Raw genomic sequence first — 14609 nt, forward strand, 5'->3', positions numbered from 1 at the left:
AGAATTTTCGTCACAACTACAACATATCAATAGACTCTTCGTCGAAGAAAGCTGCAAATCACAAGAATATAAAAGAAGGGTAAGAAGATTGTACAATTTACAACAATGATCGTACATTTGTTGAAATGATTTTTTTTTATTTAATTTAATTAAACTGTCACGTATATATTAAATTCTAATTTCGTTATAGATGACATATGATTTTTCATTCATTAACCAATCTATATGTATAATATTAAAACAGACACTACACTAGACGAAAAAGATAAAAAGGTACCGATTCAAACCCCCCCTTTGGCACCGATTTTGAACCGTTGGGTATTTGAGGGATGCCAAATCCATGAAAATTTGGCACCGGTTCAAAACCGATGCCAACTAAAGCATTTAGCACCGGTTAACCGGTGCCAACTACCATAGCGCGATTTTTTTTTTTTTTTATTTTCAATACTATTGGCACTGGTTCAAAGCAAGAACCGGTGCAAAAAACCCCACTTTAGGCACCAGTTCTTGCTTTGAACAGATGCCAAAAGTCTCAAAAACAAAATTTAAAAAACTTTGGCACCGATTCTGGTCCAAACCAGTGCCAAAAATACCCCAAAAAAATAATTTTTTTTTTTTTTTTTTTTTTGCATTTTTTTCACTTAAATTGGTATAGAAACATTAACATATATATAAAGTTACAGATTTTCATTAAAAAAAGGCTGTAATATTACAATTTTCGTCCAAAAAAAATAAATAATCCAGACTGCTCTGCTGTTTTCGTTCTGCTGCGCTGCTGTGCCTCTGCCTGTTCATGCTGGCTGGGCATCTGTTTGCTTCTGTGGCTGTGTCTCTGTGATGTTCAGGCTGGCTGGGCATCTGTTTGCTTCTGTGGCTGTGTCTCTGTGATGTTCAGGCTGGCTGGGTGACTGGTTTGAGTTCTTGAGCTGCTGTGTTTCTGTTCTGCTCTGGTTAGGCTGTGCTGGGTGTTTGCTGCTCTGCTGTAGTGCTGGGTGTTTGCTGCTCTGCTGTAGTGCTGTGTTGCTCTCCTAGAAACCCTTGTAATATACACGAAGTATAACTCTCCTAGAAGCCCTTGTAATATAGGGAGGAAAAAAAAAGAATCAATAGCCTATAAGAAAAACTTGTAAGCAAAGCATGGCTGCCAACAAGTCAGCAACTAGCAACTCACAACATAGTAGCATACTCGACAGAATCAAATATCTTATTTGAGACAAGGAAAATGCAACTGCTAAATAGAAATGAACCTTGCCATGCATAAGATCGTCCCTCCAAGATCCATGGAAAACATCTCCATTACTGAAGCACAAGCTGCCAGACCTTTTCCCATATCGCCACATTCCATCATAGACAGTACCATCCAGAAAGGTAAGACGACCCTGCAGGACACAATTTTTCAGTTTAATCATACTGATGATTATCTGCACAGAAAGATATGACTGGGAAAATCTGGACTGGAGTTCAGTCATCAATTAAGTACCCTGCCTTCAGGAAGACCACCTTGGCAACGACCCTTGTAGATTCCTCCTCTATACCGGATCTCCATCACTGCACACCATTTCGTATTAGTATCCCGTTCTGATTCCTGTTGCACTACACGTAAGTTAAGGGCAAGACCATTCATGGAGTATAAGTCAGAGCAAGGTTATTATTATATGTTTGAAAATTTTGTATCATATCATTTCAAGAACTAAGCTCTTAAGTCATTCAAAAGATGTCTATGGATCGGAGCATATAAACACACACATGCACATACACATGGTGGTTCAAAAGGTTATCCATTGTTCACTAAATGCCACACTAGGTGCATGATACCTGGAATTTATTTTACAAAAAACTAGTTAAACTACTATGCTGATCACATGCACAAATGCATATATAACAGTGGAAAATAGCTGGAAAACACAGTATAAGAGAAAGGAGGCAAAAACTGTGCTTTTACATGGATACATAAAGCATGTGTATCTGTATAGACTAGACAAACTCATAAAAACCACATGAACAGGAAAGCACGGAGCAGATACCAGAGAGTGAAGTCAGATTACCAGCATTGATGCAGCACGAGCAGAAAGAGCTCCTTGCTTTTTAGAAGCAATAGGCTGTTATCTTTTCAACAGAATTGATGCACTATTCCAAAAGCCAGTTACTGCATCAAAACTCGTATCTATAATACCATTCCGAGGCGGGACACTTGGAACAGAGGATGCTTGCATTTGAACTTCATCATTAATTTTTTCTGCTGACAAGCTTAAATTTGAACCATCATAAATGTCTTGTAAGTTGGTAGAAAGTCTCACACCAACTGGAAGTTGAAAATTTCTTGGATTATCAGCCAGAGGATCAGCTCCAGAGACATTTAACTCTTCCTCATGCCACTCATGAGAAATTCTATGACCTGGCCTAAGGTTCCGATTGATAAAATGCTGCCTTTCAAAAGTTTGAGCTGTTAAAGAAAGGTTTTACATAGGTAAATATCATGGTTTTTGTTTAGCATATACTGTGGACAGCACCCAGATTATTCCAAAATGTACACTCACCTTGATCAATTTGCTCTATATTTTTGAATGTATTGCCATCAGAATCTAGATACTGAACCTTGTCTGTTTCACCATCTTCAAAATTCCTAAAGTTGCAATGACAGTGAGTGGCATAAATTGATAAATTTGAATGAAGATTTTTCACACAACTGAGTGAATCCAAGGCAATATAGGGCATACCTTTCACCATAATCTTCATCCAGAAGCATCTCATTCATGACATTTGTCATTATGGGAGGAAATATATTTTCTCTTAGGTCGTTTTTTTCAGAAGTTCCTGACTGCATATCCTGCCTTCGCAAAAAATTGAAAACAAAGGGGATGCTATCTGCCAGTCGAGGAAGAATGTTGCTATTCTGGAGAGACTTTCTGTCAGAACCACTGGCAATGCATGTTATATAAAAAGAACTATTTGATTTGGTTATGGCAACATCTTTCAGAATACAGTAACTGAAAATTGGCTTAGAAAAATTTCAAGTGATTCACACACACACTCAGTGCAGATATATTTATTGACAACTTGTAATAGATAAATAATGGTATATCCGCTTTAAGGCAATGCGTCCAAGGACATGACTTCTGTTCAAGCTGAAATACATGGAATAATATTACCACTTCTACTAAAAGTAGCCCTTTTAGAGCTAGCTGAACAATGGCTTTTGTGCAACGTCAAAAGGGTCCTAATGTAGTGAGATTGTTCGGGTTGTTACAAGTCTTACAACCACTAGCAGATGATATAGCAAGCACTACTTCAACATACAAAAAGAAAAGGAAAATGCGGGTCCACTTGCATTGCTCAGAAAAGCGCAAACACTTGATGTCATGCTGATCCCAATTAGTATCCAGATGAACAAAGCAAGCCACTAATGTATCATGCCGCTTTGCTATAAAAGTAATTACCTTAACAACAGGAAATATTAATCAAAAATAAAAATCATATAATAAAATTTTTAAAAAAAAATTGATAGAAGATCATAGTTTGATGCAATTAAATCATCAAATAAGGTTTACAATCCCAGACTTTAGAGAGGCCAGACACTCCCAAACTACAAGCTAAAACAAAGAAGGATAAAATTATCATCTCGCTGATTATTTCTCTCCCTGATATCCTATAAATATTACCCTTCCTTTCTCTACTCTAACTACTCAACTTATTCCCCAAGACACCTAATTTATAGTGACAATCCTCCCTCTAGGCCAATCTATTACAAAAAGTCAAGCACAGAAACAATAAATTCTCCTACATGAAACTTTATAATCATGCTTCTCTCACATTAATTGAGAAACTGACAAGGAAAATAAAAGGTTACAGGTATCAACTCTAAGAGAGAAGACAGTCAAAATGAAATTTACAATATGAAGCAAGCATGTCAACTTACCACACTGTGATAACTGTTGTTTCTATCAAGTTAGGCTCCATATTAGGATTTTTAACAGTGGAAAGTATGACTTCTTTGGTGCACTTTGTTGCTTCACGAAAAGTACGCAAAAGAGTACCAACATCATTATCTGCAATGGCTGAGGAACTTGAAAGAATACATATTACAACTCCATCAAGGTCCTGCATTCATGGGTAAAGAGGGAAACATGACAACAGAATGGAAAAGATGAATCAGTATAAGACAATGGCGTACTCTCATTTACAAGACGTACCAGCCAAACATAATTTAGATTATAGGGTATTGTTCATTTCCAAAGGGGTGAGAGATTTACTCATTTACAAACAATTTAGATAGAACTTGTTTCCCCTCGTCGAAAACATTATACTTTCTCGAAAATTAATAATAGGCATAAACTCTAGCATCTTCAAGCAACGTACCATGGTAATCATACCTCATTGATTATTACATATCGAAAACGCAAAAGCAATGCCTAATTCAACACGACCCATACAAAGCCCCTTTGATAGAAAAATAACAAATGCATAGTCAAGGTCACAACATTTCAATCTTAAACAAGAAAGTTATGAATTTAGATGATACTCACAGTGAAAGAGATGCTTTGAAAGTGTTTCATTGGGCATGAACTAAGCAACTAGCAATCTCTCATCACCCTCACAACAACACCCAACTAAATTTGCCATTTTCTCACTTCTCAGTATCCCTACTGCTCTTGCTTCTTCCTACATTTTATATCAAAATCCAATCAAACAACCAACTATAAGATCATTTTGTACCATTTTTGCTACTACTAACTAACACATATATAAAACTATAAGAGCATTGGAAAAAATAGCCACTAACCTTTGAATTTGAACTTTTTTTTGAGGAAAAAACAAACTAGATCTACAATTCCTACAAATGATCGAATAAAAAATATTAAAATTAAAAAACTTAGGGTTTATGGTTAATTAATTGAAACTAAATTAAAAAAAAAATAGAAATAAAACCAGAACCCTAAAATTACGAAATTGAAAACCAAATCAACGACAAACCCTAGATTGCGAAGGAATTCAGTAGATTAAGAAGAGCACATTACCTCGAAGCTGCTTCAATGGAGGTGAGAATTAAAACCAAAACCCTAAAACCAGAACCCTAAAATTACGAAATTGAAAACCAAATCAACGACAAACCCTAGATTGCGAAGGAATTCAGTAGATTAAGAAGACCACATTACCTCGAAAGCTGCTTCAATGGAGGTGAGAAAGCTCAAAATCGGCTTCAATGGAGAATATAGAGCACAAGTTCAATGGAGGCCAGAGATATGGAGAGAGAAGGAGGTGCTGCTTCAATGGAGTAAGAAAGCTCGTAAACCACTTCAATGGAGAAGGTGAAAATTCGTGATGGTGGAAGAGAAGGCGAAAACTAGAGGGAAAACAGAAGATGGAAAAAACGGGGGGAAAGAAAGAAAGAAAAGCAGGAGCCCGATTTTTTTTTTCATAAGTGGGCACCGGTTTGAACCGATGCTAATTAAATGATTGGCACCGGTTTTGGTTGGAACCGGTGCCAACACTGATTTTTTCAATCCCGCCCATTTATTTTGGCACCGGTTTTCAAGAACCGGTGCTAAAGGTGGGATGCCTATTTCATTTTTCCTACTAGTGCTAGCAATGACACATGTCACTTTAACTTGGTGATGTTTATTCCCTCCAAAACTCTCCCCTATCTATATCTATTAACTATAACTAAAACAAAACGTTGCTAACATCATACATCCCCCTCCCTATCTTATGTGTCGCTTTCTCATTAAAAAATTTCCTGCCATTTTGTTGTATGATGTCATTAATGATTTTTTTTTTATCTTTTATTTTTTTAAAAACTACACTACATATGTACAATAGCATGTATAAGATAATAACGCATACTCTTTCACAAAAAAAAAATAAAAAAAAATAAAAAATAAAAAAAAAATAATGCATACTCTACTACTGTTGTTAGCCTATAAATACAGAAACTATCAAAGTTCATAAGATTACCTATATCCATTCAAAAAATAAGCTATAACTTATTTATACAGAAACTATCCAAATGAAAAGTAACTGACTTTTGGACTCAATGTTAAAGTGAATTGCTTTCACGTTATATTATCCAAAATTCCCTCCTATTTAATTGTGATGATAGATGTAAATAAAAAAAAAAAAGCAATAATTATCTAAAGTGATTGACGTTTTGTTTTAATATATGTATGTGCATTGCATTTTTTTTTTCAACATTACCTTTGTTCACTGTGTGTCTTATGTATTTGAAGGTATGAAAATATATGTCTTCCACACTTCAATTTGCAATTTGGTTTTATCCATATTGATGTCAATTATTATGATCATTCGGTAGTAACTTTTCTCATCTTGCATGATATATGAAAATGTCTGCACAGCAATATGAGTTCATTGAAAACATAACTCCAATAAAGGAAAATTTGATAATTAAGATATGAATAATACGCTTATGGAAGCTACCAAGCTTTAATAATCCAGAGGACTATAATATATAGCATTGAGATGGTATTTCTGGATGGAGGTATTGATAATATATTCAAAAAAAAAAAAATTCTTAAGCCGCATACAAAACTAAATTGATTCTTTGATTAGTTCAACACACTCATTTGATTATGGAATAATACATTAAAATAAATAAAAGAACAAGTAAACTTTTATAATCCCACTAAATGAAAAACATATGATAATGAAATTTCATATAATATAAATTAGGTTAAATTATTTATTATCACCGTACAACGTACGGGTACTAATCTAGTACAATACTAAAGTAATCCCCAAAAAAATCTTAGATTACACATGTCAACACCACATAAAAAATTTTCCCGCCCAAAACATTGTTTTTTTTTGTTGTCATTTTTTTCATTAAAAATAATAAATAATTTCAAGTTAGTTTTGAAGTTCGAAATTTAAAAGTAAATAACTAAAAGTTAATTTTATCAGGGTAAAACATAAGATAGAATATTTCAATTTTAACATACATCCTATGTACAATTTGACCGAATAAAAAAAGGGTTTGTTATATATTGATAATTCCAGTTATTGATCGACTAAGTAAATCAACATACAAAATTTATTTTCTATATTGTGCATAAAAATAATCCAGCTATGTATTAATTAAAAAAAACCCAATTTTCCCGCTCAAAACATTGATTTTTTTTCCCCTTTTATTTTTACCTTTTTTTATTAAAAAATAAATAATTTCAGAGTTAAGCTAACAATTAGGGACTAAACTTTTTCACTTTTCATCTTTTGGGAACTGAACTTTTTTCTTTCATCATTTGGACCTAAGAAAGAATTTCAGTTGAAAAAATTAACTATGGTTAAGTGGTGGGGCCTACTAATTATTTTAGGTTCTAATCAATATAATATATTATTAAAACTCATGGCAAGATATGCTATTTTGCCACGTGTCATCAATTTTTCCATTTGGCATATGATGTGATGCCACATCATACCAGTCCATTAATAATTGAAAAACTCCATGCATTAACAGCCTCCATGTATTAATGTTTAGTTTAATTGAAAAACTCTTCATATGCATAACACCCTATTTAAATTTTCCCTTGGAATGTTAGCGAGTTCGGTGTTGAGGGTTTGTGGTGGTTGGTGTTTTGGGTGGTGGTGAGGGTTTTGCGGTGTTTAGGGAGTTTAAGGGTGGCAATGGGTGGAGCTTGTTACATCACAGGCGGCAGTGGGTGGGGCTATGGTGATAGGTAGCCATGGAAGGGGTGGCCATGGTGGAAGGAAAGAGATTTTTTTTTTTTTTTTTTTTTGAAAGAGGGAGGAAAGAGATTTAGAAAAATAAAATAAAATAATAACCTTTATAACGAGTTATAGGTCAATTGATTCTTTAGATGAAGATAGGGGATAAAGGTTGGGTTTTTATGGAATAATTTAAAGGTTGGATTTTTAAGGGAAAAAAGGTAAAAGGTTGGATTTTTAATTTCCATTTTTCGTTAAAAAAATACACCCCAAAAAAAAATATTGTCTAAAATTCAAAGTTGAAATTTCAAAGTCTATTCTTCTCCACAACTTTTCAATTTGCCAACTTGCATGCATGTCCTAATCCCTATTCCCTACTAATAATGACTAGTATTACGGAGTACATCTTTCTTCCAACTTTCACCTTGACTATCACGTACGTTTTGGTATATATAGTAAGACTTTACAGAAAACCATCAATGAATTTACACCATAGTTTGTAAGAGTTATCTTTCTCTATTCTTTTTAGAGAAGTTATAGCAATTATCTTCGAAAAATTAAGCATGTCCGGCTCAAGCTTTGAATTTAACTTGATCGTTTTCGCTACGTCTATACTGCAGTGTGTTCATTACTCAACAGTTGGCGGGAACAATGAAACAGAGAGATTGGCATTGCTTGAAATCAAAGCACAAATACGCAATGATCCCATGGGTGTCATAACCTCGTGGAATGACACCCGACACTTTTGTGAGTGGTACGGTGTTACTTGTAGTCGTAAATACGAGCAAGTAACGAAACTAGACCTGCCTTCCTCAAATCTCTCAGGTATACTCTTCCCACATAGGAAATTTAAGTTTCCTTACAGTGTTGTACCTTAAAAACAACTTTTTTGATGGTAGGATCTCAAATAGTTTAGGAAAATTAAAGAATATGACCATCTTATCTTTAGAAAACAATAAGTTTCATGGTATAGTCAGTGGCGGACCCACGTGTAGTCATAGTGGGTCCGCGGACAACCTATTATTTTCTATAAAAAAAAAAAAAAAAACTAAGTATCAAGAGTTTTAGCTTGTAGTTTGGTGGTTTGTTCCCCATCCTACCACATATGAGATACGGGTTCGACTCCCATTACTCTCAAACTTTTTTTTTTTTTTTTTTGGCTTTACAACCTCATTTTCACAATTTCACGATTTAAAATATCCCCAAATCCCCAATTCCCCCAAATTGAAACCCTAAGTCTCAAAGTCACCCAATTACCCAAGCCCCGTCGCCGTTCACCGTATCGCCGCCTCGCCGTTCACCGTATCGCCGCCTCGCCGGCAGCCCCGTCGCCGTGCATTAATTAGTAGAGAATTGAAGAGTGAGAAGATGGAAAAACCATCTGTTAGCTATGGATATGCTGAGAAAGCTAAGAAAGGGGAGGATTTTTACTTGGTTAAAACTGATTGTCAGAGAGTTCCTGGCAATTCTGCTTCAACATTTTCAGTTTTTGCTGTATGTGATCTAACTTTATTTTGATTTACATTTTTGTTTTGGATTTGAGTATAATTGTATAAACAGTTTTTTTTTTTAGCAATTGGGTCCTTTGTTTTTTTAATTTTTTGCTGTTTTTGGGTTTTTTTGTTGATATACAATTGTAATTTATTGTTGTTTTTGCTTCATTTTAATTGTTCAATCTTCATGTATTAATACTAGTGTTATGGCTGTTATTATTTTTAATTTATTGTTTTGATTCTTTTTGTTTATGGTTATATAATTCTCCGAATAATAATTGCTAATAATAGAGTGATGTAACCAAAAAAGATAATAATAAAAATAAATAAAATAGAATGATTCTGGATGGGCCTTTTTAGATAGATGCTTAATTTGTTGGGGATTTTGATGTGTGTTGATCTAGTCTCAAGATTATATGTAATAGGGATTTGTAACAATCTGACTGATTCCAGATCTATATGTTCACTAGTTCCATTCTGAATTAACTAGTTAGGAATAATTTTTCAATTTTGGCTGCATTTTTTTTAATCACAATCTGAATTTATGCTAGTATAGGGCATGTTCAGTCATTTTCTAAGAATTGTCAAATTTTTAATCTCTTTTTGCTCTTGGCTGATATACAGATTTTTGATGGGCATCATGGAAATGCTGCTGCTATATACGCTAGGGATAACTTACTGAATCATGTGTTAGCTGCGATGCCTCGAGAGCTTGGTCGTGATGAATGGCTTCATGCCTTACCTAGAGCACTAGGAGGGCAATGTTTACTTTAGCCCAGTACGATTACCTGAGACAAAATATCTTAATGTTTATTTTCTGGTTTAATTTAAGATGAACGCTCCAGAAATTTGAAGATATTAAGAAATAGAGCATTGACAATGTAGTGCCCGCTGAGTTCCTAATTTTGAGAAACTCACTAGCATTGACTCATTTCTAGAGCATCCTTTATTACTTAGATTGGATTATTTTTCTGAGTTTTTGATTGTAAGTTGACATGAACTATAGCTTGCTGAATTGAGCTTCCTAATTAAATTATGACCAGTCCTAGCATAAGATGTGTGTAAAGGGGTTATTTTTATAGCTTAATGGGTAGTTGATCAAGGATTGGTGACTGTTGATGATTGAATAGGGCCAATAGGGGTGAACTTTGTCTTGGTAGCATTGTTCAATGACTTATGCACAATTCTCCTGTGACTGTATGGGAGTGTCTTATAGAGTTCATTTAAATTACTTTAGTTCAAATGGTAATGCTTGCCATCCATAGAAAATGATGTTTATAGATATGAATGCTTCTGACTTTCTGAGCTTTGAGGTAGAATATATGCTGGTAACTTGGAGTTTTAAAGCACGAGATTTGTTTGAACAAACATTGACTAATTGTCATGAGACCATGTATACCGTACAAGGGAAGTAGATTTGCATTGACATAGACCCCGAAAAAGGTGTATTCAAGTTTGTGTTGATTGTTGAACACTTAGGTTGAGATCTTTCAGGGATTTGGTTTAGAGTTCAGGTTTTGTATAGTACAAGGTCGATGGACGATGATACAAGCTTTGACTATTTTTTGATATTATATGCGATCGATGGACGATGATGGGACAACCTATTAATCAAATCCTGGATCCGCCACTGGGTATAGTCCCACCTTCAATTTTCAAACTCTCATTGTTGACACAATTATCTCTCCAAGAAAATGACTTAGAAGGATATCTTCCTTCGAATTTAGGCAATACTCTTCCTCGACTTACATTCTTGTCTTTGGGTTCTAATCGATTTACCGATCATATTCCGGCTTCAATATCCAATTGTTCAAATTTAGAAATTCTCCAACTCAATGATAACAATTTTCGAGGACAAGTTCCTTCTCTAAACAAGTTAGTTAGACTAACTCGCCTTGTCCTTCTCAATAACAACTTAGGTTATAATCAACCCGAAGATCTGAATTTTGTTTCGTCCTTGGCCAATTCTACCAACTTAGAACATTTAGAGATTGATCGAAACAACTTCTATAGAGCTTTTCCTCAAGTCATTTGCAATTTCACATTGCTTACTTACTTTTCTTTAGATGATAACCACAAATATGGTGAAATTCCAATGTGCATCGAAAACTTATCAAAATTGCAAATATTTGTGGCTAATGATAACAATCTTTCTGGGGTCGTACCCCAAAACATAACCAAGCTCCAAAAGCTCTACGCCTTGTATTTGAATAATAACCATTTATCCGGGGTCATTCCATCTTCAATCGGAAACTTAACTAGGTTGTCACTCTTTTCCCTAGCTAATAATCGAATTCAAGGCCAAATACCTTCGACTCTAGGAAAATGTACATCACTAACATCATTATTTCTTGCTAATTAACAACCTTATTGGAAAAATACCCTTAGAACTATTTAACCTTCCCTCCTTGTCAATCCAAGTCGATTTATCCAAAAACAAACTAGTTGGTTCTCTCCCTGATCAAGTTAGACAACTAACTAATCTTAAGGCCCTTCTACTGTCGAGCAACATGCTATCTGGTGAGATACCAAACTCTATCAGTAGTTGTGTCGCGCTAGAGTACCTGTACCTAGCAAAAAACAAGTTCCATGGAGCTATTCCTGATGCATTGCGCTCATTAAAGGGTCTCGTTGAGCTCGATTTGTCATACAACAATTTGTCAGGTCCGATCCCACAGTTTCTAGAGAGTCTACAGTTGCAATTGCTGAATATATCACACAATAACCTTGAGGGTAAAGTACCCATTGGCGGAGTATTTAGCAATGTAACTAATGTTTTAGTTGATAACAATAGTAGGACCTGCGGAGGCATACCTGAACTGAAGTTACCCCGCTGTACTGTAAGCCAAAACAGTCAGAAAATAAGTTCAGTGCAGAGGAAAAAATTGATAGTCGCGATTCTTTCTGCATTTTTTGGAGTCATTGTGCTGCTAGCTGTACTTGTGTTATTGTACATATTCTGCATGAAAAAGAGGATTCAGGAGCCTACACCTTTCAGTAGTATGGAAAACTTTCCAAATTTATCATACCAAACTCTGTTTCAAGCTACAAATGGGTTTTCCGTGGAAAATTTGATTGGCAGTGGTACATTCGGGGTTGTGTACAAGGGAATCCTAGAGACTGATTGATCAACTGTTGCCATCAAGATATTTAACCTCGAGTATCGCGGTGCTTCAAAGAGTTTCATTGCTGAATGTGAGGTCCTTCGAAGCATTAGACGTCGAAATCTTCTTAAGGTGATAACAGCTTGCTCAAGTGTTGATCATCAAGGTAAAGAATTTAAGGCATTAGTCTATGAGTACATGGTGAATGGAAGTTTGGAAAATTGGTTGCATCTATCACAAGCAATAGATAAGGTTGAAAGCACATGTAAAACATCAAGAACCTTGAATTTTCGCCAAAGACTTGATATTGCAGTTGATGTTGCATTATCCTTAGATTACCTTCATCATCAATGTGGTGCCCCCATAGTTCATTGTGACTTGAAGCCGAGCAACATCCTCCTCGATGATGACTTGGTTGCTAATGTCGGTGACTTTGGGCTTGCCAAGATCCTCCTTGAAGGCATCAATAGCAGTCATGCAAACCAGTACAGCTCTGTTGGAGTTAGAGGAACTATTGGTTACACACCTCCAGGTAACAACTCAACTTTTGGTGTTCTTATTATTTGCTCATAAATTCTATGTTTCCATTGTACTAATATTTGAGGCATGATTTGAAAGCAGAATATGGTGTGGGAAATGAGGTGTCTACCATTGGTGATGTCTATAGCTTTGGGATCCTTTTTCTCGAAATGTTTACAGGAATGAGGCCTACTAATGACATGTTCAAAGTTGGCTTGAGCCTGCAAAGCTTTGTGAAAAATGCTATACCCGAAGAGATCGACACGATTGTAGATCATACTCTAATAGAAGACATAGACAGAGAAAGACACCAACAAGAGTGTGATGTTGGAGGCCTTAACTTCTGTGCTTGTTGTAGCACTTTCTTGCTCAGCTGAAGTGCCACAAAAAAGGTTGGACATGAGTGATGTAGTTGCAAATCTATCACTAATCAGAAATAAGCTTCTTGATTAAGAAAAAGTAATGTTTCAATTTAAATGTAAATTATCCCCACTAATACAATCATAAAGTTAATCCATGTTTTCATCTTGGTTGTAATCTTGTATGTTTTCCGATACATATAAATAATGTATTTATAAAGGAAAGACTTTTCCTCTCAAACTTATGTTAATAATCACTCAGTTCAGTCACTTAGTCATTATCAATGATACAATCATCCACACATTTGGTTATATGAGCCAAAAACGAGTTGGAAATGTCAACTACCAACTAAATACAATTAAATCAAAGATAAATAATATTAGGGGATGGTTAAACACCAATTGATCATGGAACAAGCATAACAGAAACACAACTTAACCTTTTACCTGCAAACTGCAAGATAGTTGATTGGCGCTTCTGAAGGGTATGTCCATCCTCGGCTTATCCACTTTCCTTGTAAAATTGCAACAATCTGGTACATCGCGTGAGTATAAATAGCATCCGCATATGCAGCTGTATCAGAGTACCTGGAGGCAACTCCTGAATCCTGTCATCCAATTCCTGAACTGTACTTTCACACTGATCCCAGAACTCGTTTGGTGATGTTTTAGCACAACTCTGAGCCAAGATCAATAAGTCCTCAATAATTTCTTGCCAACCAGGATGATTTTCAGTATTCTTTTCTAAAAGACCAACTAAATCTGCTGCAAAAACAGCTAAATCGGAGTCTACTTCTTCCTTGTCTTTCTCACACCTTTCTCGTATCAGGACTAAAACCTCCTACATAATATAACGATTTCAAAAGGTAAAATAAGTACTTAAAGGAAGCATAACATACAACATCCAGAGAAGGGTGAGACTACAGAACATTATACTTCACTCATTATTATTTACACCACGAGATTTCCCAAATGGAAAAGGTATACGTACTCCTTTAGAGTTCAACTCATGGGAAAAACTTTTTACCTCTGCAGGATTTCTTTTCCTTGGTGCACTTGTAACACGAAGAATGTCTTGAAAACAAGGATATTCAGACTCCTTTAGAGTTTCACAATCAGAAGTTATCTGGGGAATAAAATGTTGTAATTCATTCTAAACATAAACGAAAAAGAAGCAACATAGCACTGCTAAATAAGTCCATTCCCAAAATTGCAATATTATCGTTGTGGGGGAAGTGGGGAACTAACAGCCTGTCTTTCAGGAGTACAAATATCTGGACTTGGTATGCCTCCTGATTGCTCCCATGATGAATTTAAGTTCCCTGCATCATTATACTTCGTATCTATTACGAAACAGTTATAAAAAGGTAACAAATATAGAAAATTTTGATTATTAAGGTTAAAAAAGAGTTTTTAGTTCTGTTTAATACAATGTAAGATGGTTCCATAATACACAA

General features: G+C 35.2%; 2 pseudogenes; one reads left to right on the forward strand and one right to left on the reverse strand.

The window, feature by feature from the left end:
- Positions 1-733: 733 nt before the first annotated feature.
- On the reverse strand, positions 734-4104 carry LOC110717013 (annotated as a pseudogene).
- A 4023-nt stretch (positions 4105-8127) lies between these two features.
- LOC110716926 lies at positions 8128-13379 on the forward strand (annotated as a pseudogene).
- The last annotated feature ends 1230 nt before the right edge of the window (positions 13380-14609 follow it).

The sequence above is a fragment of the Chenopodium quinoa genome, unplaced genomic scaffold (assembly GCF_001683475.1).
Source record: "Chenopodium quinoa cultivar QQ74 unplaced genomic scaffold, ASM168347v1, whole genome shotgun sequence".
In the NCBI taxonomy this organism is placed as follows: domain Eukaryota; kingdom Viridiplantae; phylum Streptophyta; class Magnoliopsida; order Caryophyllales; family Amaranthaceae; genus Chenopodium; species Chenopodium quinoa.